Source organism: Chiloscyllium plagiosum, unplaced genomic scaffold (genome assembly GCF_037043375.1).
Source record: "Chiloscyllium plagiosum isolate Xiang-an unplaced genomic scaffold, Cpla_swu_hap1 HiC_scaffold_5, whole genome shotgun sequence".
Lineage (NCBI taxonomy): Eukaryota > Metazoa > Chordata > Chondrichthyes > Orectolobiformes > Hemiscylliidae > Chiloscyllium > Chiloscyllium plagiosum.
The window spans coordinates 84019013-84043238 of NW_028270143.1; the positions used below are offsets into that span (position 1 = coordinate 84019013).

At 42.7% G+C, this 24226-nt stretch overlaps 1 protein-coding gene and 1 long non-coding RNA gene across 3 annotated transcripts in view; both read right to left on the reverse strand.

The window, feature by feature from the left end:
- nebl (nebulette) overlaps positions 1–24226 on the reverse strand; it is a 347345-nt gene that overhangs the window by 116817 nt on the left and 206302 nt on the right. The gene's annotated exons all lie outside the window — the stretch shown is intronic.
- LOC148149968 (uncharacterized) lies at positions 48–24220 on the reverse strand. The gene is made up of 3 exons (XR_015757236.1): positions 22393–24220; positions 20708–20791; positions 48–800 (listed from the first exon to the last, which is right to left on the reverse strand). It is a non-coding gene; the product is annotated as an uncharacterized LOC148149968 (long non-coding RNA).

Consider the following 24226-nt stretch of genomic DNA (forward strand, 5'->3'; position numbering starts at 1 on the left):
AAGGTCCCAGTTGAGGCCCTCCCTATGGGTATGGAACTTAGCTATCAGCCTCTGCTCGGCCACCTTTCGCTGCTGCCTGTCCCGAAGTCTGCCTTGGAGGATAGCCACACGAAGGTCTGAGGTCGAATGTCCTGGACCACTGAAGTGTTCCCCAACTGGGAGGGAGCACTCCTGTCTGTTGACTGTTGTGTGGTGCCCATTCATCCGTTGTCGTAGCCTTTGCTCGGTTTCCCCAATGTACCATGCCTCAGGGCATCCTTGCCTGCAACGTATAAGATAAACAGCGTTGGCTGAGTCACATAAGTACCTGCACTGTACATGGTGGGAGGTGTCCCCATGTGTAATGGTGGTATCCACGTCCACACTCTGACACATCTTGCAGCGTCTACCGTGACAGGGTTGTAAGGAGTTGGCCTGAGAGCCGGGCAGTTTGCTACGAACAATGATCTGTTTGAGGTTTGGCGGTTGCTTAAAGGCAAGTAGTGGAGGTGTGAGGAAGGTCTTGGCAAGGTGCTCATCCTCAATGATAATGTGTTGCAGGTCACGAAGAACATGGCGTAGTTTCTCAGCTCCTGGGAAGTACTGGACAATGAAGGGTACCCTGTCAGTTGCAGCGCGTGTCTGTCTCCTGAGGAGGTCATTACAGTTCCTTGCTGTGGCACGTCGGAACTGGCAGTCGATGAGTTGAGCATCGTACCCCGTTCTTGTGAGGGCATCCCTGAGTACTTCCAGGTGCCTGTCATGTTCCTCCTTATCAGAGCAGATCCGGTGTACGCGTAGGGCTTGTCCATAGGGATTGACTGTTTTAATATTAAGGTATTAATATTAAGGTATTTTTCAATGTATAATTTCAGTTACATCACACTGTAAATTCTTGCTATAAATTCTATACCTTACAATTGTGTCCTCCACTATCACCTGATGAATGAGCGGTGCTCCGAAAGCTAGTGTGCTTCCAATTAAACCTGTTGGACTATAACCTGGTGTTGTGAGATTTTTAACTTTGTACATCCCAGTCCAACATCGGCACCTCCAAATCCTAAACAGTAAGTCACAATCAGGGACAAGTAATTGGAGTCACCAGCTCCACAGCACATACCACTTCCACTCAACAACTCTCACCTCCCTTCCCTGTCCCCAGTGAACAATGCTTCTCTCTTCACCAGCCACACCTTTCAACTTTCACTTGGGTTTGCACCAATTGCGAAGCATGAGAACGGAGTTGTACTTTGAATCACAACAGTAAAGAATTTGAAAAGCCCTAGGCTAGATTGTGACACATTTAATCAGACATCCTTTTAAACTTTAGGTACATTTTTTGGAGACAGTAGAATAATGGCAATGTCACTGGACAAGGGTTAAATTCCTACCATGGTAAATGGTGGAAAACTGAAAATTAAATTTTGGAAAATCTGGAATGAAAATATTACCCTAATGGTGACAATGTAATTGTTCGTTATTAAAAACTCAGCAAGTTCACTCGAGTCCTTTAGGGAAGGAAATTTCCATTATTATGTTCAAGAGCAGTATAACAAACCACGTAGTTATAGAGTCATAAAGATGTACAGCACAGAAACAGATGCTTCGGTCCAACTCATCCATGCCAACCAGATATCCCAACCCAATCTAGTCCCACCTGCCAGAGCCTGGCCCATATCCTTCCAAACCCTTCCTATTCATATACCCATCCAGATGCCTCTTAAATGCTGCAATTGTACTAGCCTCCACCACTTCCTCAGGCAGCTCATTCCACACATGTACCACCCTCTGAGTGAAAAAGTTGCCTCTTGGGTCTCTTTTATATCTTTCCCCACTCACCCTGAACCTATGACCTCTAGTTCTGGACTCCCCAACACCAGGGAAAAGACTTTGTCTATTTATCCGACCCATGCTCATGATGTTATAAATCTCTACGGTCACCCCTCAGCCTCCGATGCTCCAGGGAAAACATCCTTAGCCCATTCAACCTCTCCCTATAGCTCAAATCCTCCAACCCTGGCAACATTCTTGTAAATCTTTTCTGGACCCTTTCAAGTTTCACAACATCTTTCCAATTGGAAGGAGACCAGAATTGCATTGTTGGAATATTCCAACAGTGGCCTAACCAATGTCCTGTACAGCAGCAACATGACCTCCCAACTCCTGTACTCAATACTCTGACCAACAAAGGAAAGCATACCAAACGCCACCTTCACTATCCTATCTACCCGCAACTCCACTTTCAAGGAGCTATGAACCTGCATTCCAAGGTCTCTTTCTTCAGAAACACTCCCTAGGACCTTACCATTAAATATATAAGTCCTGCTAAGATTTGCTTTCCCAAAATGCAGCACCTCACACTTATCTGGATTAAACTCCATCTGTCACTTCTCAGCCCATTGACCCATCTGATCACGATCCCATTATAATCTCAGGTGACCTTCTCCGCTGTCCACTTCACCTCCAATTTTGGTGTCATCAGTAAACTTACTAACTATACCTCTTATGCTCACATCCAAATAATTTATATAAATGATGAAAATTAGTGGACTCAGCACCGATCCTTGTGGCACTCCACTGGTCACAGGCCTCCAGTCTGAAAAACAACCCTCCATTATTACCCTCTGTCTTCTACTTTTGAGCCAGTTCTGTATCCAAATGGTGAGTTCTCCCTGTATTCCATGAGATATAACCTTGCTCACCAGTCTCCCATGGGGATCTTGTGGAACGCCTTATTGAAGTCCATATAGATCACATCCACCGCTCTGTCCTCATAAATCCTTTTTGTTACTTAGTCAAAAAACTCAATGAATGGATGAAGCCACAATAAATTTTAAAGAAAGGAATTAAACTGAACACACCATTGACATTGAAATAGGTACTGGAAACAATGACAAACATGACCCTGTTGAATCTGCAAACTGTTCCTTATTGTAGCAACAAAGGCTCATGGTGGTGACGGAGGAAATGAACCTGGCCATGGAACTGGTTAATGGTTAGGAGAAAGTGAGGACTGCAGATGCTGGAGATCAGAGTCTAGAGTGTGATGCAGGAAAAGCACAGCAGGTCAAGCAACATCCGAAGAACAGGAGAATCAACGTTTCAGGCATAAACCCTTTATCAGGAACTGGTTAATGGTTGTATGATGAAAATTTTATATCCTAGGTTTCATCATGGCTTCCCATGCTTGTATGGATGTTTTGTTGTAAATTTGCAAACATCATACATTGGCACTTGCCAGTGTCAAGCTTAGCCAATATCAAATAGTTACATCTTTTCTGAAGGTAGATAGTTTGAAATTTGCAAATTATTTGGATGATGTTATGACATTAATGGTTTCCACTAGATTGCCAATATGAAACATATGTTGGAACAAATTACTGCAGATACTGGAATCTGTACTGAAATTCACCACTCACTGTATAGTCATGTACATCATCAGATTCTGGTTAGTTAGTCACTTGCTGTATATACCTTTAGTGGGTTATTAGATGGTCTCTGTGCATAGCCCTTGTGGGTAATGTGATTGGGTCAGTGCATAGTTCATCGCAGCTGTATTAGACTTCATTCTATTACAATGCCTCTGCCAATAATCGTTTCTGCCACAGGCTTTACAAAATTTATTCAAAGCTGGGGATTTCCATGGTGCATGCAAAAGAACAAATCTTCATCATGTCTTGCTATTATTGGATGTTTGAGTAATTACATCAATTGTCGAGTTTGTAATCAAGGCCTATAAGTTTTGTTGACCAAACCAAAATTGCTGCACAATAAAATCAGAAAACGCTGGAAAAACTCACAAAATCTTGCAGCATTTGGAGAGAAAGCAGAGTTAATGTTTCAGGTCCAATGACTCTTTTTCGCAACTGGTGGCAGCAAACAAAAGGGGGAAGAGAAGGGGTGGGGGGAGTAAACAATCGGTGGCGATGTAGCCCAGAGAGAGAGAAAACAGTTGGACAAAAGACTGGGTAAAGGTCAGCTTGGCACAATGTATCACTGCTAATGGGGATTAGAGTCAAGGGTGTGGTGCTGGAAAAGCACAGCAGGTCAGGCAGCATCCGAGGAGCAGGAAAATCAACATTTCGGGCAAAAGCCTTTCATCGGGAATTCCTGATGAAGGGCTCCTGCCTGAAATGTCAATTTTCCTGCTCCTCGGATGCTGCCTGACCTGCTGTGTTTTTCCAGCACCACACACTCAGCTCTAATCTCCAGCATCCACAGTAACTAATGGGGACTGTTAGTGGTTGACAATGGGTTGTATGTGGTAGCAGCTCATGTGTTGACAAGATCTTGTGCGTGTGTGTGGGAGGGGGGGGGTTGGGCTAAGGACCTGGAAGAAGTTTATCAAGCCCGAAAATTGTAGAACTCTACGTTGAGTCCAGCAGAATGCAGGGTTGCCAAGCTGAAAATGGTGTTGTTTTTTCAGCTTGCACGGAGGTTTGCTGGAGCACTACAGCAAGCCTGAGCCAGAGAGGTTTTACAGGGAACAGGATGGTGTGTTGAAGTGGCAGGCACGTGAAAGCTTAAGTTCTGCCTGCAAAAAAGACCCTAAGTGTTTTGTGAAGTGGTCGCCCAGTCTGCACTTTGTTTCCTCAGTGTAGAGGAGACCACATTGTAAGCAGCAAATACAGTTGACTAGATTGGGTGATGTGCAGTCAAGTACTGTTTGATCTGACTACTGTTTCCACAACAGTCACTGACCTCATTTCATCTAGTGATCTTTCCCCCACTGCCTCCAAGCTACTAGTCTCCCAGCCTCTCACAGCCCACTTCTCCCTCTTTCCAAAAATCCACAAGCAGGACTGGCTGGGCAAACCCATTGTTTCTGCTTGCTCCTGCCCCACAGAACCCATTTTGTCCAACGTCAATTCGAGTTTTTCTCCCTCTTGACCAGTCCCTTCCAGTTGCATCCACAATTCCTTTGATGGTTTACATCAGTTTCAGAATTTCCAGTTCACAGGCTCCTGCTGTCTCCTCTCAACCACAGACATGCAATCCGTTCACACATCCATCCCCCATTAAAGATTACACAACACCAGGTTATAGTCCAACAGTTTATTTGGAAGCACTAGCTTTCGATCCCCCATCAGGATGGTCTCAGGACTTCTCTCCTTCTTCCGGGAAAAGAGGCCTGAGTCACTCACCACCTGTCTCTGCCTGGCCAACTCATCCTCACCCTGAACAACTCCTTTAACTTTCCATTTCCTTCAGGTTAAAGGGGTAGTCATGGTTACCCACATGGGACCCAGTTATGCCTGCCTCTTTGTTCGGTTCGTGGAACATTCCTTGCTCCAGTCCTTTTCCAGCCCCCACCCACAACTTTTTCACTGGTATAGCAATTACATCATCAGTTTTGCTTCCCACTCTTGTTTGGAATTGGAAAAGTATCTATTTTACTTCCAATTTCCATCCCATCTCTCACGCTTCCCTTCCCCAACATCTGTTTCCAACTCTGGAGATAAGCTGAGCATCAATATCCAGTACAAACACACAACCCCCACAGTTACCTTGAGTATACATTCTCACACCCTGCTCCTGTAAAGACTTCACTCCATTCTCCCAGTTCCTCCATCTCCATCACGTGTTCTGATAATGCCAACTTTGACAAGACAGCCTCCAAAAAGTCCACTTTCTTCATCAAACGAGGGTTCCCTAGTACCACAGTTCACACTTTGGCCTCACCCCATCTCTTCCCTTCCGCAACAGCGATGAGGTTCCCTTGTCCTCATCTACCATTCCACCAGCAACCACGGCGATCATTAGTCATCATTTCCACAACCTCCAGCAGGATGCCACCATCTGTCACATATTCCCATCCCCTCCCTTGTCAGCTGTACAGGGCCCTGGTGAGACCACACCTGGAGTACTGTGTGCAGTTCTGGTCTCCAAATATGAGGAAAGACATTCTGGCTATTGAGGGAGTGCAGCGTAGGTTCACGAGGTCAATTCCTGGAATGGCGGGACTACCTTACGCTGAAAAACTGGAGCGACTAGGCTTGTATACCCTTGCGTTTAGAAGACAGAGGGGATCTGATTGAGACAAATAAGATTATTAAAGGATTGGACACTCTGGAGGCAGGAAACATGTTTCCACTGATGGGTGAGTGCTGAACCAGAGGACACAGCTTAAAAATACGGGGTAGACCATTTAGGACAGAGATGAGGAGAAACTTCTTCACCCAGAGAGTGGTGGCTGTGTGGAATGCTCTGCCCCAGAGGGCAGTAAAGGCCCAGTCTCTGGATTCATTTAAGAAAGAGTTGGATAGAGCTCTCAAGGATAGTGGAATCAAGGGTTATGGAGATAAGGCAGGAACAGGATATTGATTAAGGATGATCAGCCATGATCATATTGAATGGTGGTGCAGGCTCGAAGGGCAGAATGGTCTACTCCTGCACCTATTGTCTATTGCCTTCCACAGAGGCCGTTCCCTCCAATGACACCCTGGTTCACTCCTCCTTCACTCCCAACAACCCCACACACCCCACAGCACCTTCCCCTGCCAAAGATGTAACACCTGTCCTTTTCTCTTCTCCTTCCGCAGTATCCAAGGCCTCCAATATAGCTTACAGGTAAAGCAGGGATTAACCTGCATTTCACTCAATCTAGTCTACTGCATTCACTGCTCACAATGTGATCTCCTCTACATTGGGGGAGAAAAAACACAGACTGGACGACGACTTCGCAGAATACCTACGTTCTGTCAGCAAAAATGACCGAGCTTCCAGGTGCCTGGCACTTCAAAACACACTGTGTTCCCTTTGCAACATCTGTCTCAAGATTCCTGCAGTACTCCACTGAAGCTCAGCACAAGCTGGAAGGACAGCACCTCATTTTCCACTTGGGCACCCTGCACCTTCCAGACTCAATACCGAGTTCAACAATTTTAGGGCTTGAGCACCTTCTGTCATGTCCTTACTCCAATCCCAACACCCCAGATCTTGTCATCACATGGCTGCTACCACATACAACCCACTGTCAGCTGCTAATAGTCCCCATTATCAGCTATCTATTTTCTCCGGCTGACCTTTACACAATCCTTTGTCAATCCAATTCCTATTCCTAGCTATCGTCAGTTCTGAAGAATGGTCACTACAGCTGAAACATTACAGCTTTGTCTCCACAGCTGTTGCTGGACCTACTGAGTTTTTCCAGGAATTTCTGTTTTTGCTCCTGATTCAGCATCTAATATTATGCCTTTAAGAAAGGCTGTAAGGAGCAGCTTAGGAACTGTAGACCGGTGAGACTGACATCGGTGGTAGGTAAGTTGTTGGAGGTGATTCTGAAAGGGATGATTTACATGCACTTGGAGAAGCAAGAAATGATTAGAGATTGTCAGCATGGTTTTATGTAAGGGAAATCATGTTTCACAAACTTGATTGTTTTGAGGTAACCAAAATGATTGATGAGGGCAGAGTGATAGACAAGTAGACTAATTAGTAACATGAGATCACAGGGGTTCAAGGTGAGCTTGCTAGTTTGATAGAAAATTGGCTTGATAGTAATAGGCATAAGGTGGCGGTGGAATGTTCTTTTTCGGACTGGAGGCCTGTGACCAGCGGTGTTTCACAGGGATCGGTACTGGGTCCACTTTTGTTTGTCATTGATATAAATGATTTGGATGAGAAAATAGGAGGCACGGTAAGTTTGTAGATGGCGCCAAAAGATAATAGTCAATAGTAAAGAAGATTATCTAACATTACAAGGAGAGAGAGAAAAAGAAACCCACACTGCTCCCTGACACAGCAGTGAGTCTGCACAGTTACTGTCTTTGCTGTTTGAATTCATGTATCGCTGGACATCGGAGTGCATCTGGGAAATTCACAACTGACCTTGGAGGAACCTGTTTGGGAGAGGTCACAGCACAGAAACAGATCAGTGAATAGTTTTAAGTGTGGCCTTACTGTAAGTCTGCAGTAGTGATTAAAGTGGGTTCTTTCTTGATTATATGTTTTACTGAGATATGTCTCTTGATTAAACTTAAAAATATCGACCACAACTATTAAGTTAGCCTGGAGCAGTGTTTTGGAGGGGAATAAGACAGTGCAATGTGCGAGGTCGGCAGATTGGAAGAAGCAAAAATGGCCCTTCATAGAATGATATGCTCTTCTTGTCAGATGTGGGTGTTTAGGGAGAGTTTACGTGTTACTGAGGATTATATCACAATAAATGCAACTGGTTGTGAATCCTATCAGATTGAATGGATCAGTTGAAGTGACAGTTAGAGGCAATGAGGAATTTACAAGAGCAAGGGGATGTGACGGATGGGTTAGCTCCAGGAAAGGTAAGAGGGATAGGCAGTTAGTGCAGGAGTGTTCTGTGGCTATCCCCATTTCAAACAAGTTATGCTGTTTTAGAAAATGTAGGGGGCAAAGGATTCTGAGGGGAAACTTAGCACAAACAGCCAAGTGTCTGGTATTGAGACTGGCTCTAATGCAAGATTCCAAGCGATCGATTGTATTTGGGGATTCTGTAGTCCAAGATACAGAGAGACGTTTATGTGACCAGCAGCTGAAAATCAGAATGTGTTGCTTCCCTGCTGCCAGGATCAAGGATGTCTCAGAGAGGGTGCAGAATGTTCTCAAGGGGGAGAGGGACCAGCAGGAGGTCAATGTACACATTGGAACCAACAACACAGGAAGGGAAAAGGTTGAGATTCTAAAGGGAGAATATAGAGAGTTAGGCAAGAATTTTAAAAGGAGGTCCTCGAGAGTAGTAATATCTGGATTACCCCCAGTGCTACGAGCTAGTGAGGGCAGGAATAGGAGGATAGAGCAGATGAATGCATGGCAGAGGAGCTGGTGAATGGAAGAAGGATTCACATTTTTGGATCATTTGAATCTCTTCCAATGGGGTTCAGGCCTCTAGCACGGAGCCTGTCCCCATTGCTCAGAAGGGAAGGGTGGAGAAGAGCAGAGCAATAGTTATTGGGGACTCGATAGTTCGGGGCACAGATAGGCGATTTTGTGGGGGCGAGAGAGACTCACGTTTGGTATGTTGCCTCCCAGGTGCAAGGGTACGTGACGTCTCTGATCGTGTTTTCCAGGTCCTTAAGGGGGAGGGAGAGCAGCCCGAAGTCGTGGTCCACATTGGCACCAACGACATAGGTAGGAAGAGGTCTGAGGATGTTAGGCAGGCTGTCAGGGAACTAGGTTGGAAGCTCAGAGTTAGAACAAACAGAGTTGTTGTCTCTGGTTTGTTACCCGTGCCACATGATAGAGAGTCAAGGAATAGGGAGAGAGAACAGTTAAATGCGTGGCTACAGTGATGGTGCAGGAGGGAGGGATTCCGGTATCTGGATAACTGGGGTTCTTTCTGGGGAAGGTGGGACTTCTATAAACAGGATGGCCTACACCTGAACCTGAGGGGCACCAGTATCCTTGGGGGGGGGTTTAAACTAACTCTGCAGGGGCATGGGAACCTAGACTGTAGCTTGAGGGTGCAGGACCTGGAGTGCAGGGAGGTTAGGAACATGGCATAAATCTCAAAGGAGGGTGCCTGTAAACAGGAAAGTGGCTTGAAGTGTGTATACTTCAATGCAAGAAGTATACGAAATAAGGTAGGTGAACTTGCAGCGTGGGTTGGTACCTGGGATTTCGATGTTGTGGCTATTACAGAGACATGGGTAGAACAGGGACAGGATTGGCTGTTGCAGGTTCCAGGGTTTAAATGTTTTAGTAGGGTCATAGGTGGGGGTAAAAGAGGGGGAGGTGTGGCATTGCTTGTCAAAGATAGTATTACAGCGGTGGAAAGGATGATGGATGAAGACTCACCATCTGAGGTAGTTTGGGCTGAGGTTAGGAATAGGAAAGGTGAGGTCACCCTGTTAGGAGTTTTCTACAGGCCTCTTAATAGTCCTAGAGACATAGAAAAAAGGATTGAGAGGATGATTCAGGAGAAGAGTGAAAGTAATAGGGTGGTTGTTATGGGGGACTTTAACTTTCCAGATATTGACTGGGAAAGCTATAGCTCGAGTTCGTTAGATGGGTCGGTGTTTGTCCAATGTGTTTCCTGACACAATGTGTAGACAGGCCAACAAGAGGTGAGGCCATACTGGATTTGGTTCTGGGTAACAAACCAGGCCAGTGTTAGAATTGGAGGTAGGTGAGCACTTTGGGGACAGTGACGACAATTCGGTGACTTTTACTCTCGTGATGAAGAAGGATAAGTGTGCACTGCAGGGCAAGAGTTATCGCTGGGGGCAGGGAAATTATGATGCGGTGAGGCACGACTTAGGATGCGTGGCTTGGAAAAGTAGGCTTCAAGGGAAGGGCGCAATTGATATGTGGAGCTTGTTCAAGGAGCAACTATTGAGTGTCCTTGATAAGTATGTACCTGTCAGGCAGGGAGGAAAGGGTCGTGTGACGGAGCTGTGGTTTAATAAGGAATTGGAATCCCTTGTTAAAGGGAAGAGGGCGGCCTATGTAAAGATGAGGCGTGAAGGTTCAATTGGGGCGATTGAGAGTTATAAGGTAGCCAGGAAGGATCTGAAGAGAGAGCTAAGAGCAGCAAGGAGGGGACATGAAAAGTCCTTAGTTGGTAGAATTAGGGAAAACCCAAAGGCTTTCTATAGGTATGTCAGGAATAAAAGAATGACTAGGGTAGGTATAGGTCCAGTCAAGGATAGTAGTGGGAAGTTGCGTGTGGAGGCTGAAGAGATTGGGGAGACACTGAATGAATACTTTTCGTCAGTGTTCACTCAGGAACAGGACATTGTTGCCGATGTGAATACCAAGTCACAATTAATTAGAATGGACGGCTTTGAGGTATGTAGGGAAGAGGTGTTGGAAATTCTGGAAAGGGTGAAAATAGATAAGTCCCCTGGGCCTGATGGCATTTATCCTAGGATTCTCTGGGAAGCAAGGGAGGAGATTGCAGAGCCATTGGCCTTGATTTTTATGTCCTCGTTGTCTACAGGAATAGTGCCAGAAGACTGGAGGATAGCAAATGTGGTTCCCTTGTTCAAGAAGAGGAGTAGGGATAACCCTAGTAACTATAGGCCGATGAGTCTCACTTCTGTTGTGAGCAAAGTCTTAGAGAGAATTGTAAGGGATAGGATTTATGAACATCTGGATAGGACTAATGTGAGCATGGTTTTGTGAAGGGCAGGTCGTGCCTCACAAACCTGATTGAATTCTTTGAGAAGGTGACTAAGGGGGTGGACGAGGGTAAAGCGGTAGATGTGGTGTATATGGATTTTAGTAAGGCGTTTGATAAGGTTCCCCATGGTAGGTTACTGCAAAAAATACAGAGGTATGGCATTGAGGGTGAGTTGGAGGTTTGGATTAGGAATTGGCTGGCTGGAAGAAGACAGAGGGTAGTAGTTGATGGTAAAGGTTCATCTTGGAATGCAATTACTAGCGGTGTTCCGCAAGGATCTGTTTTGGGACCATTGCTGTTTGTCATTTTTATAAATGACCTGGAGGAGGGGCTAGAAGGATGGGTGAGAAAGTTTGCAGATGATACGAAAGTCGGTGGAGTTGTTGACAGTGAGGAAGGATGTGGCAGGTTACAGCGGGATATGGATAAGCTGCAGAGCTGGGCAGAAAGGTGGCAAATGGAGTTCAATGTAGGGAAGTGGGAAGTGATTCACTTTGGTAAGAGTAACAAGAAGATGGGGTACTGGGCTAATGGTCGGATACTTGGTAGTGTGGATGAGCAGAGGGATCTTGGTGTCCATGTACACAGATCTCTGAAAGTTGCCACCCAGGTAAATAGTGCTGTGAAGAAGGCATATGGCATACTGGCTTTTATTGTTAGGAGGAATTGAGTTCTGGAGTCCTGAGGTCATGTTGCAGCTGTATAAGACTCTGGTGTGGCCGCATCTGGAGTATTGTGTGCAGTTTTGGTCGCAATACTATAGGAAGGATGTGGAGGCATTGGATCGGGTGCAGAGGAGGTTTACCAGGATGTTGCCTGGTATGCTAGGAAGATCGTGTGAGGAAAGGCTGAGGCACTTTGGGGCTGTTTTCATTGGAGAAAAGAAGGTTTAGGGGTGACTTGATAGAGGTGTACAAGATGATTAGGGGTTTAAATAGGGTTGACCATGAGAACCTTTTTCCACGTATGGAGTCAGCTATAACGAGGGGGCATAGCTTTAAATTAAGGGGTGGTAGGTATAGGACAGATGTTAGGGGTAGATTCTTTACTCAGCGAGTCGTGAGTTCATGGAATGCCCTGCCAGTAGCAGTGGTGGACTCTCCCTCTTTATGGGCATTTAAACGGGCATTGGATAGGCATATGGAGGATAGTGGGCTAGTGTAGGTTAGGTGGGCTTGGATCGGTGCAACATCGAGGGCCAAAGGGCCTGTACTGCGCTGTATTTTTCTATGTTCTATGTTCGTCTGAGGTAGAAGTGACATGTACAAAGACAGGATTGCACCTAAAATGGAAAGGGACTAATATACCGGCAGGGATTTGCTAGAGCTGCTAGGGAGGATTTAAACTAGGTAGGTGGGGGGTGGGACCCAGCGGATAGGGAGGAAAGAGATCAATCTGAGACTGGTACAGTGAGAAAAGAAGTGAGTCAAACAGTGAGGACAGGCAGGGACAAAGCAGAGAACAAGGTAGGACTGATAAATTAAACTGCATTTATTTCAATGCAAGAGGCCTAACTGGGAAGGCAGATGAACTCAGGACATGGTTAGGAAGATGTGACTGGGATATCATAGCAATTACAGAAACATGGCTCGGGGATGGACAGGACTTGCAGCTTTATGCTCCAAGATACAAATTTTTTAGATTAGATTAGTTTCCTTACAGTATGGAAACAGGCCATTCGACCCAACATGTCCACACCGACCCTTCAAAAAGTGTAGCCCACCTAGACCCATTCCCCTACCCTATATTTACCCAATTTGGCATGGCAAATTCACCTATCCTGCACATCCTTTGGATTGCTACAGGAAGGACAGAAAGGGAGGCAAGAGAGGAGGGGGAATGGCGTTTTTGATAAGGAATAGCATTACAGCTGTCCTGAGGGAGAATATTCCGGGAATTACATCCAGGGAAGTTAGTTGGGTGGAACTGAGAAATAAGAAAGGGACGATCACCTTACTGGGATTGTATTATAGACCCCCTAATAGTCAGAGGGAAATTGAGAAAGAAATTTGTGTGGAGAGCTCAGTTATCTGTAAGAATAATAGTGTGTTATGGTGGGCGATTTTAAATTTCCAAACATAGACTGGGACTGCCATCGTGTTAAGGGTTTAGATGGAGAGGAATTTGTAAAGTGTGTAGAAGAAAAAATTGCTGATTCAGTATGTGAATGTACCCACTCAAAAGGGTGCAAAACTTGACCTACGCTTGGGAAATAAGGCAGGGCAAGTGACTGAGGAGTCAGTAGGGGGAGCACTTTGGGGCCAGCGACCATAATTCTATTAGTTTTTAAATAGTGATGGAAAAGGATAGACCAGATCTAAAAGTTGAAGTTCTGAATTGGTGGAAGGTCAATTTTGACGGTATTAGGCAAGAACTTTCAAAAGCTGACTGGAGGCAGATGGTTCGCAGGCAATGGGACGGCTTGAAAATGGCAAATCTTCAGAAATGAGATGAGAGTCCAGAGAAAGTACATTCCTGTCAGGGTGAAAGGAAAGGTTGGTAGGGAATGCTGGATAACTAAAGAAATTGAGGGTTTGGTTAAGAAGAAGGAGGAAGCATGTCAGGTATAGACAGGATAGATCGAGTGAATCCTTAGAAGAGTATAAAGGCAGTAGGAGTCTACTTAAGAGGGAAATCAGGAGGACAAAAAGGGGGCATGAGATAGCTTTGGCAAATTGAATTAACGAGAATCCAAAGGGTATGTATAATACATTAAGGACAAAAGGGTAACTAGGGAGAGAATAGGGCCCCTCAAAGATCAGCAAGGCAGCCTTTGTGTGGAGCCACAGAAAATGGGGGAGATACTAAACGAGTATTTTGCATCAGTATTTACTGTGGAAAAGGCTATGGAAGATATAGACTGTAGGGAAATAGATGGTGACATCTTGAAAAATGAGCATATTACAGAGGAGGAAGTGCTAGATGTCTTGAAACGCATAAAAGTGGATAAATCCCTAGGACCTGATCAGGTGTATCCTAGAACTCTGTGGGAAGCTAGGGAAGTCATTGCTAGGCCTCTTGCTGAGATATTTGTATCATCGATAGTCACATGCGAGGTGCTGGAAAACTGGAGGTTGACTAATGTGGTGCCACTGTTTAAGAAAGGTGATAAGGACAAGCCAGGTACTATAGATCAGTGGGCCTGAAGTCAGTGGGGGGCAAGTTGTTGGAGGGAATCCTAAGGGACAGGATGTACATGTATTCGGAAAGGCAAGGACTGATTAGGGATAGTCAACATGGCTTTGTGCGTAGGAAATCATGTCTCACAAACTTGATTGAATTTTTTGAAGAAGCAACAAAGAGGATTGATGTGTGCAGAGCGGTATACGTGATCTATATGGACGTCAGTAAGGCGTTCGACAAGGTTCCGCATGGGAGACTGATTAGCAAGGTTAGATCTCATGGAATACAGGGAGAACTAGCCAGTTGGATACAGAACTGACTCAAAGGTAGAAGACAGAGGGTGGTGGTGGAGGGTTATTTTTCAGACTGGAGGCCTGTGACCAGTGGAGTGCCACAAGGATCGGTGCTGAGTCCACAACGTTTCGTCATGTATATAAATGATTTGGATGTGAACATAGGTATAGTTAGTAAGTTTGTAGATGACACCAAAATTGGAGGTGTAGTGGACAGCAAAGAAAGTTGCCTCAGATGACAACAGGATCTTGATCAGATGGGCCAATGGGCTAAGGAGTGGCAGATAGGTAATTTAGGTAAATGCGAGGTGCTGCAATTTAAGAAAGCAAATCTTAGCAGGACTTATACACTTAGTGGTAAGATCCTGAGGAGCGTTGCTGAACAAAGAGACCCTGGAGTGCTGGTTCATAGCTCCTTGTAAGTAGTGTTGCGGGTAGATAGGATAGTGAAGGTGGTGTTTGGTATGCTTTCCTTTATTTGTCAGAGTATTGAGTACAGGAATTGGGAGGTCATGTTGTGGCTGTACAGGACATTGGTTAGGCCAAATTTGGAATATTGCATGCAATTCTGGTCTCCTTACTATCAGAAAGTTGTTGTGAAACCTGAAAGGGTTCAGAAAGGATTTACAAGGATATTGCCAGGATAGAAGGATTTGAGTTATAGGGAGAGGTTGAATAGTCTAAGGCTGTATTCCCTGGAGCGTCGGAGGCTGAGGGGTGACCTTATAAGAGGTTTATCAAATGAGGGGCTTGGATCGGGTAAATAGACAAGGTTTTTTTACTGGGGTCAGTAAGTCCAGAACTAGAGGGCATAGGTTTAGGGTGAGAAGGGAAAGATATAAAAGGGACCTATGTGGCAGCTTTTCCACACAGCGGATGGTGCGTGTGTGGAATGGGCTACCAGAGGACGTGGTGGAGGCTGGTGCAATTGCAACATTTAAAAAAATCTGGATGGGTATATGAATATGAAGGTTTTGGAGGGATATGGGTCAGGCGCTGGCCCATAGATTGGAAGAGTTGGACTGAAGAGTTTGTTTCTGTTCTGTACATCTCTATGACTCTACGATTCTATCTTGATCAACTGGGTCAATGGGCTTAGGGATAACAGATGGAGTTTAATTTGCATAAATGTGAGGTGTTGCATTTTGCTAAAACAAACAAGGGTAACACTTATACAATTGACGTTAGGGCATAGCGTAGTGTTGAAGAACAGTGACCTCTCAGGATTCAGGAACACAATTCTTTGAAATTCACATCATAGGTAGCCAGGATGATTCAGAAGGCATTTAGCATGATTGCCTTCATTGTTCAGACTTTTGGGGATCGGAGTCAGGACGTTATATTGACCGTTCTACAGGACATTGGTGAGGCTTCTTCTGGAATACTATGTACAGTTCTGATCACTCTGCTTAGGGAAGGATATTATTAAACTGGAAAGGATTCAGGCAGGATTTATCAGGATGTGGCTGGGATTGGAGGGTTTGTGTTATAAAAATGGGCTGGGACTTTTTCACTGAAGCATAGAAGGTTGAGAGGTGTTCTTAGAGGTTTATAAAATCATGAGGGGCATAGAAAAGATGAATGGTGATGGTCTTTTCTCTTGGGTGGAGGAGTTCAAAATTAGGGGCATATTTTTAAGGTGAGAGAGGAGAAAGTTTTAAAAGGGTCATGAGGAGCAACTATTTTACTCAGACTGATTAGTGTATAAAATGAACTCCCAGAGGAAGTGTGGATACAGGCACAGTTACAACATATAAAAGACATTTGGATAAGTACATGAATAGAAAAGGTTTGGGGGGATAATGGACTAGTTTAGGTTGGAATAATGGTCGGCATGGATTAGTTGGACCCAAGGGTCTGTTTCCATGCTCTATTACTCTATGATTCTATCTGCAGTTCTTTCATCTTCTGTTATTCAGGAATTACTTTGTACTTGTGTTGTCCTTCAGTAGCTCTATCAAGCTATGAGCTTTTGGTTTGGCTAACCAATCTTTATGGAAAACTTCCACAAAACTGGATGGAATACCCATTTCAACAATTCTGTTTGCTAGCTCCCCATCCAAAAATTCATATTATGAGTCCTTTACTCTGCATTGACTTCAAAGTGATCTATGAGTTCTATCAGCCTCTACATAAATGACATGAATTCTAGACAATATGTACTGATACTTAACCAAATTTGGTCTTCAACTGTGGTTTATTTCATTTGGGGATCATGCTGATAATCATGTTAATCCTGATGTGTTAAGTCTGTGTAGTCACAGAGCTGTACTGCAAGAAAACAGACCCTTTGGTTCAACTTGTCACATTTGCCAGCACTTGGCCAATATTCCTCAAAACCATTCCTATTCATCTACCCACCCAGGTGCCTTTTAAATGTTGTAATGTTACTAGCCTCCACCACTTCCTCTGGCAGCATATTCCAGATACACACACCCTTTGCGTAACAAATTTGCCCATCAGGTCCCTTTTAAATCTTTCACCTCTCACATTAAACCTCTCACATTATGCCCTCTTGTTTTGAACTCCCCTGTGAAAAGACCTTGGCTATTCACCCTATCCATGCCCCTCATGATTTTATAAACCTCTATAAGGTCACCCCTCAGCCTTCGACGCTCCAGGGAAAATAACACCAGCCTATTCAGCCTCTCCTTACAGCTCAAACCCTCCAATCTTGTAAATCTTTTCTGAACTGTTTCAAGTTTTACAACATCCTTCCTATAGGAGGGAGAGCAAAATTGAATGTCCTTAGATTCCAGCTGCCAAGCAAGTCTTACTGGCTGTTTTTCCACGTTGGAATTCCCCAAATCTACAAATGATAGCTCTCAATGCTGTTGAAACATTTTAAATTCAATTCAGAGGTCGGTTATGTCCCAACATAAATTAGGTATTTTCTTAGCATTCTTATGATATTCTTTTCACTTATCTTTTCTTTCTGAATCCAGCCCACACCCTGATCACTTGTTCTTTTCAAATCAAACTGACCTCTTGATATGGAATTGTCTGCTTACCAGAAAGCTGCATTTTCAACACTTTTTAACACAAAGACATCAAGGGTTTTCTCATGCATTTTAGCACTCTTTAAGACTGTCAGTCACATGTGTCATATACAGATTAGTTTGTTCGTTGACTGTTCAGGCATGATAGGCCTCATCAGCAAAGTTTTCCACAGCCACCACAATTCACCTTAATGGTATTAGTCTAATAATCCATTTGCTCATTAGGGATGTGCTCACCTCCCAGTTACTCAATTGTTTTTCCCAATACCGCATCTCACTGAAGCTTCACATGGCTGCACTCCAGCATCTAATCACTGGCACAGTTTGAGCTCTCCAGATGTACTAGGCAGAACCCGATTGCACACAGTCTACATGGCTCCAAGTACGTGAAGACAGATAATAGGATCCCTTTTGCAGCATCTTCTCTAACTCCCACTTTTCAAAGCTTACTGATCTGTGACTGCTGTTCACATATCCTTGAACTAGTTTGATCTGTTAAAGAGGAATAAGCCCCAGCCTTGTTGTTTGAAATGATCAGACACAAACAGTGTTGAAACACCTTCTGTTTATTAATTACAATCAACCAGCTGCCAGCTCACACAGCACAATTAGTCACAAAACTAGATATTAACACAATGTGGATTCGAATTAAATGGGCATTATAGAAATGGAATTGAGAATACATTACATATTATCTTTATTAGAAAGAATTGTTCCCTCTAATTTCCATAAGAATTCACTTCTAGGCAAAATGACTTTGATTCCAGTTCATTTTTGATCAAAAGGATTGTTCCACATGTTCGCCTTCCTATTGATGTAAGCTCCCATGTATCAGTGCTAGTGTTGGCTACTCAGAAAAGTATTCTGTACTCCTAGGAATTGTTGCCCTGACCAGGTTTTATATAGTTTGCACTAGTTGGTGGGTAACCCTCCTTCAGTAAGAATGCACATCTGCCTTTGCATATCACCTTGTCCTTTGTGTAATACTACCGGTAATGTCATCCTTTCCTGAAGTTCCTCCTGCTCAATGAGGAAACAAGCAAACTGGCCTCAGCCTTTTTTTAATGCCTGACTGGGCTGATAGGCAACCCACAACCTCATGTGATCTAGTATAACCATTTAGACGAATCTAATGTCTTCAAAAATGAATCTGCATATTTGAAAAAAAAAGGATCCTTGTGTCTTGCATCAAGAGTTCCTCTAGTCTGTTGAAAAAGACAACTTACAATTACAACCCACAGGATATATAGTGGGGAAAATAATTTTCACTATTCACTTACTCAGCAAGCAGATTGCTTGAGTTTTTTGAAGAAGTAACAAAGAAGATTGATGAGGGCAGAGCAGTAGATATGATCTATATGGACTTCAGTAAGGCGTTCAACAAGGTTCCCCATGGGAGACTGATTAGCAAGGTTAGATCTCATGGAATACAGGGAGAACTAGCCATTTGGATACAGAACTGGCTCAAAGGTAGAAGACAGAGGGTGCTGGTGGAGGGTTGTTTTTCAGACTGGTGGCCTGTGACCAGTGGAGTGCCACAAGGATTGGTGCTGGGTCCTCTACTTTTTGTCATTTACATAAATGATTTGGATGCGTGCATAAGAGGTGCAGTTAGTAAGTTTGCAGATGATACCAAAATTGGAGGTGTAGTGGACAACGAAAAGGGTTACCTCAGATTACAACAGGATCAGGACCAGATGGGTCAATGGGCTGAGAAGTGGCAGATGGAGTTTAATTCAGATAAATGCGAGGTGCTGCATTTTGGGAAAACAAATCTTAGCAGGACTTATACACTTAATGGTAAGGTCCTAGGGAGTGTTGCTGAACAAAGAGACCTTGGAGTGCAGATTCATAGCTCCTTGAAAGTGGAGACGCAGGTAGATAGGATAGTGAAAGCGGGTTTTGGTATGCTTTCATTTATTGATCAGGGTATTGAGTACAGGAGTTGGGAGGTCATGTTGCGGCTGTACAGGACATTGGTTAGCCCACTGTTGGAATATTGCGTGCAATTCTGGTCTCCTTCCTATCAAAAAGATGTTGTGAAACTTGAAAGGGTTTCGGAAAAGATTTACAAAGATCTTGCCAGGGTTGGAGGATTTGTGCTATACGGAGAGGCGATCATGCTGGGGCTGTTTTCCCTGGAGCGTCCGAGGCTGAGGGGGACCTTATAGAGGTTTACAAAATTATAAGGGGCATGGATAGGATAAATAGGCAAAGTCTTTTCCCTGGGGTCTGGGAGTCCAGAACTAGAGGTCATAGTTTAGGGTGAGAGGGGTAAGATATAATAGAGACCTAAGGGGCAACTCTTTCACGCAGAAGGTGGTACGTGTATGGAATGAGCTGCCAGAGGATTTGGTGGAGGCTGGTACAATTGCAACATTTAAGAGGCATCTGGATGGGTATATGAATAGGACGTTTGGAGGGATATGGGCCGGGTGCTGGCAGGTGGGACTAGATTGGGTTGGGATATCTGGTCAGCATGGATGGGTTGGACCGAAGGGTCTGTTTCCATGCTGTACATCTTTATGACTCAATGACTCTATTCAGGTAGTGTTTTATTGGCAAAAGAACAGTAACCTGCAACAGTAAAATCCAGCTTCCAATTCCTAATGCAACCTATGAACATTTCCAAGGGCAAACAAGAAATGTCCTTTACCAATAACTCCGGCAGCATTTTGACTCCGTGCACATGTAAATACAACAGCTCCATAACCTATCTCCAACCCAAACTCCCAATCATTTATGAATGCACCACAAGCCTAACTGTCACATTCCACATTGCAGAATACCCCCTCCTACCCCCAATCTCCTGTATATGCCCTCAGGCCAAAGATAATTTGCTGGTTGGTTACTGAAACAAAACTTCTATGTTACTCCTCATACAGCACCTCTAACATGAGGTTCAGCATCAAGGCCCAATATGCTCACACTTTTACATTTATACGTAAGCTAAGTAATATGTGTTGATTGGAGAACTGACCAAAAAATGGACAATTGACTTTGCAACATAAATAATTTGATATTGCTTTACCTCAGTAACATTTCACTGGGACTTTTCCATAAAACGTTATTAGAATAAATTGACACTTTTGTATCAAAACTCATTTATAAAAAATACTGTATATGCAAAGTTTATTTTGGTGCAGTCATGAAATACAGTTATGATTATGCTCAAAGTCTGACCAACTGGAATTAGAGATTACCAATAAACTCACTGGTATCTTTCCTTTAGATGGTGGTATTCAGTACGGCTCAGTTCTTCAATTCTCTCTGTTAAATTAGTAAGAAAAGCATTTCTTCTGCAAAACAAAATGCAAGAACTTAATGGGAAAAAGAATTAGCGATCACTACTGTTGAGCTGGCATCTCCATGGTTTTATTTACATAGGTAAATACATTTCCAAACTTAATACAGTTCTTTTGTTCCAATGTAACAGCCAAATTTTTTCACTTGAATTATGAGATGGGGTGTATGCAGTACTTCCGGGGAAAAACAGCTGGAGCAAAATATTGTGGCAGGTTTACAAGTTATTCTAATGAAGAACAGATGGTTCAGGTTGTTTCTGATGATTGCTTCCTAGATTAATGTTATTACGAGGTACCAATAATTTGTGAACATTGGCTAGTATTAAAAGAGAAAGACCTTTAACAAAAGCTTCAAGTGGGAGAAAAGTAACTCCTGTTTGGTTTTTATCTTCAGGTAATGATGGGCCATTGGGCCATTTTTACCCTGCCTACTCAAGCTGCAGGTAGTTAAATTCAATCTCTCCCATATTCCACCCTATCGCAAGCCTTCCTCTGACCTTTTTCCACCCACCCCTTGCTGAAAATCTATTATATCTCTAACTTTTCACAGCTCTGATAAAAAAAGGGCATCAACATGAAATATTTCTCTTTCCATAAACGTTGCTCGATCTGTTGTGCAATTCCATCACTTTCTGTTTGTGAAGTGATTCCAACAGTAATACTGCAAATTTTGAGAATTCTACTAAAATAAGGACTTCTCTGGTCAGAATGGCTTCCAATGCTAAATTCCTTAGTCTACAAGACGTTAACAATCCAGGATTAACACTACAGATGATTTCACCTTCATGCTGTCCCCATTCCAAAATCTGAAACAGATTCTGTCTTGGGATGGATGGAAGGGCAAACGCATTTCGGTGATGCACATATTTTGACACAGCAGCTTGCCAGTAATTTAAAGGTTATGCATGTAGCACCATTTTTCTTTTCACTAGGTGTCTACTGATTACAGCTTTCTCCTATTCAAAACAAAGTCGCTTTCTGTATCATCACCAATGAAGAAAAATAATTACAGGATTGCATTGGCACATAAATACAAAGGAGAATTAAAGTTATTTATTGTGGTTGAGATAATAGCTGATACAAAATAATTGACTGAATACTAGCTCACTTGATACAGTACCAATAGTTTATGTACAGCACTTTCCCTTTCAGTTCTGCAATCTGAGTTTAGATTCCAGGTTAATGCAATGACTCCACCTCTTTCAATCCTAATTGACTGTAGGTATCTCAATGAAATACTCTGAGGACTCAATGCAACACTCAGCGCTGACAAAAAAAAACATTAATCTGAAACATTTACTCTGTTTCCATCTCCACAGGTACCAATTTACAACATAAAACTGATCATAACTCAATGTACACTGCCCGTCATACTTAAAGACATCTGTAATGGTGATATATGCTGTTCTTTGACCTTTACATAATACTAAAGGACTAGAAATTACAACCATACTACATTGCGCCTTGAAATACCTGCTACTGACATGCATGGAAAAAGTTCATTTCGAAACACTGAAATCCATCATGGATGAAAAATAGCTCACAAAAATACATACATTAAAGCCAAAATAGGGTAATCGTAATTCTTAACTTACCCATTATTTGGAAGAAGCACAGAGGAAGCTGAGAGAAAGTCACCTATTAAATACATCGAGCATAATTTCAGATAAACTTAAGTCATTGTTGAAATAATGCAAAATAGGTCTAATTATGGGAAGAAACGTTAAGTTTAAGCAAGTAAAATTAGGATAATATTTAGATATTACCATACTCAGCATACAGATAATGGACTTTCTAAACAACCAGTTTCACATTACAAGGAACATTAATCATGTGCATTCAAATAAAACAAATTATTTTATTGCCCTCATCCTGTGAATAAACAAAAAAAACTATCAAAAAAACATGCTATACCATCTAACAGCAATAGTGTGCCAAATTTAATCAGCAGTTTTGATATCTTTAAAAGAATTAGGAAATTGCTCATATTAACTCTCTAAATACAACATTCACTTTACACTACCAAGTCCAGCTAATGTCATTTTATAGCCTTCAAATATAGGTTATTCACTCAGTTAACTCACCAAAGATCAACTAACAAGTGCTAACATAATCCACACTGCAAAGATTTTCTGAGGTTTAATGGTAAGCAGATGTAAGTTTATTCACATGATTGATCACCTTGCTCTGTGTACACACCATGTTCAGTACACATTAAATCACTTTAAGAGTATATTTCACAAATTGTGCCTTCGAGGTTTGATTCAGTGACTGTTGCTTTTTGGTTAACAAACCAGGAAAATAAAACTATTTACTCGAGATGCAGAAAATATTTTTTGATGTATTTGGTTGCTAATTAGTTTTAAGTACAAAACAATGTAACTTTAAATTTAAACAGGCCTACCTTTTTCACAATATTCTTCACTGCCCATTAGTCTTTGTAGAAGCACTGAAAATTAACTGGTGAAACTCAAAATGTTCAACTCAAAATGATTAATTGTGCCGTCAATGTGTCTTTATGATCCTGAGATTGGTGTGAAAACAATTCTTGATAATAGCAAACACCAGAAAAATCCATTGTGCTCAGCCAAACATTTCCATGTTAATGTTATTAGTTCATGCAGCTTAAGTTAAGTGATCCACTGCATTTACACAATTCTTAAAGACCACAAGAATTCTGATCTGATCTTAAGACATTTTTTAAAACTTGGAAGCAAAATAATTCAACTGGAATTTCACGTTTTGCAAAAAGACAAATACATGATTTAAAAATAAAGTTCAGTGAAATAAATTTCCAATGATTCATGTGGTCTTCAACAGACAATGCACAGACAGAGGAACAGATTGTGTATCAGTACCTTTACTTAACATAAGATGTATTGAACTTGAATTAATTCAGGTAGTAGAAGATCAAGAAAGCCTAACATCCCCTCAGTCTGCACAGACCTTCAGAGATTAAGAGATGGGAAAACGAGTAAATACAACTTTTGAAAAAAGGCAAGATTATTGCAGTTTTAAACATTTTCTGATTTGAATAAAGTTGTGATGGTCACATTCATATGATGCATGGTGTACTTTTGTGCATGTTCATGTGTATGTCACAAAACATTCAAACAGCCTCACGTGCGCTTCGAGAATCCATGTGAAATAAAACAATTCCTACTTTCTAGGAACACATTAACACATTTGTTTCTAGTGGGGCAAATTGTACATTGCAACAAAAACAAAATGAGGGGGTTTGGGAAAAAAATCACTCCATTTCACTCCATATTCTATATCCAGGCATTCTATTTTCACCACACACAGGCACACATGTACACAATCATTCTCTCCTAACACAGCTATACCATTTTCATTGTCTACAATTAATGCACGAAACAAGAAATAAAAATTGTCCTCATGCATGTTCTCACACAGAACATTACATAC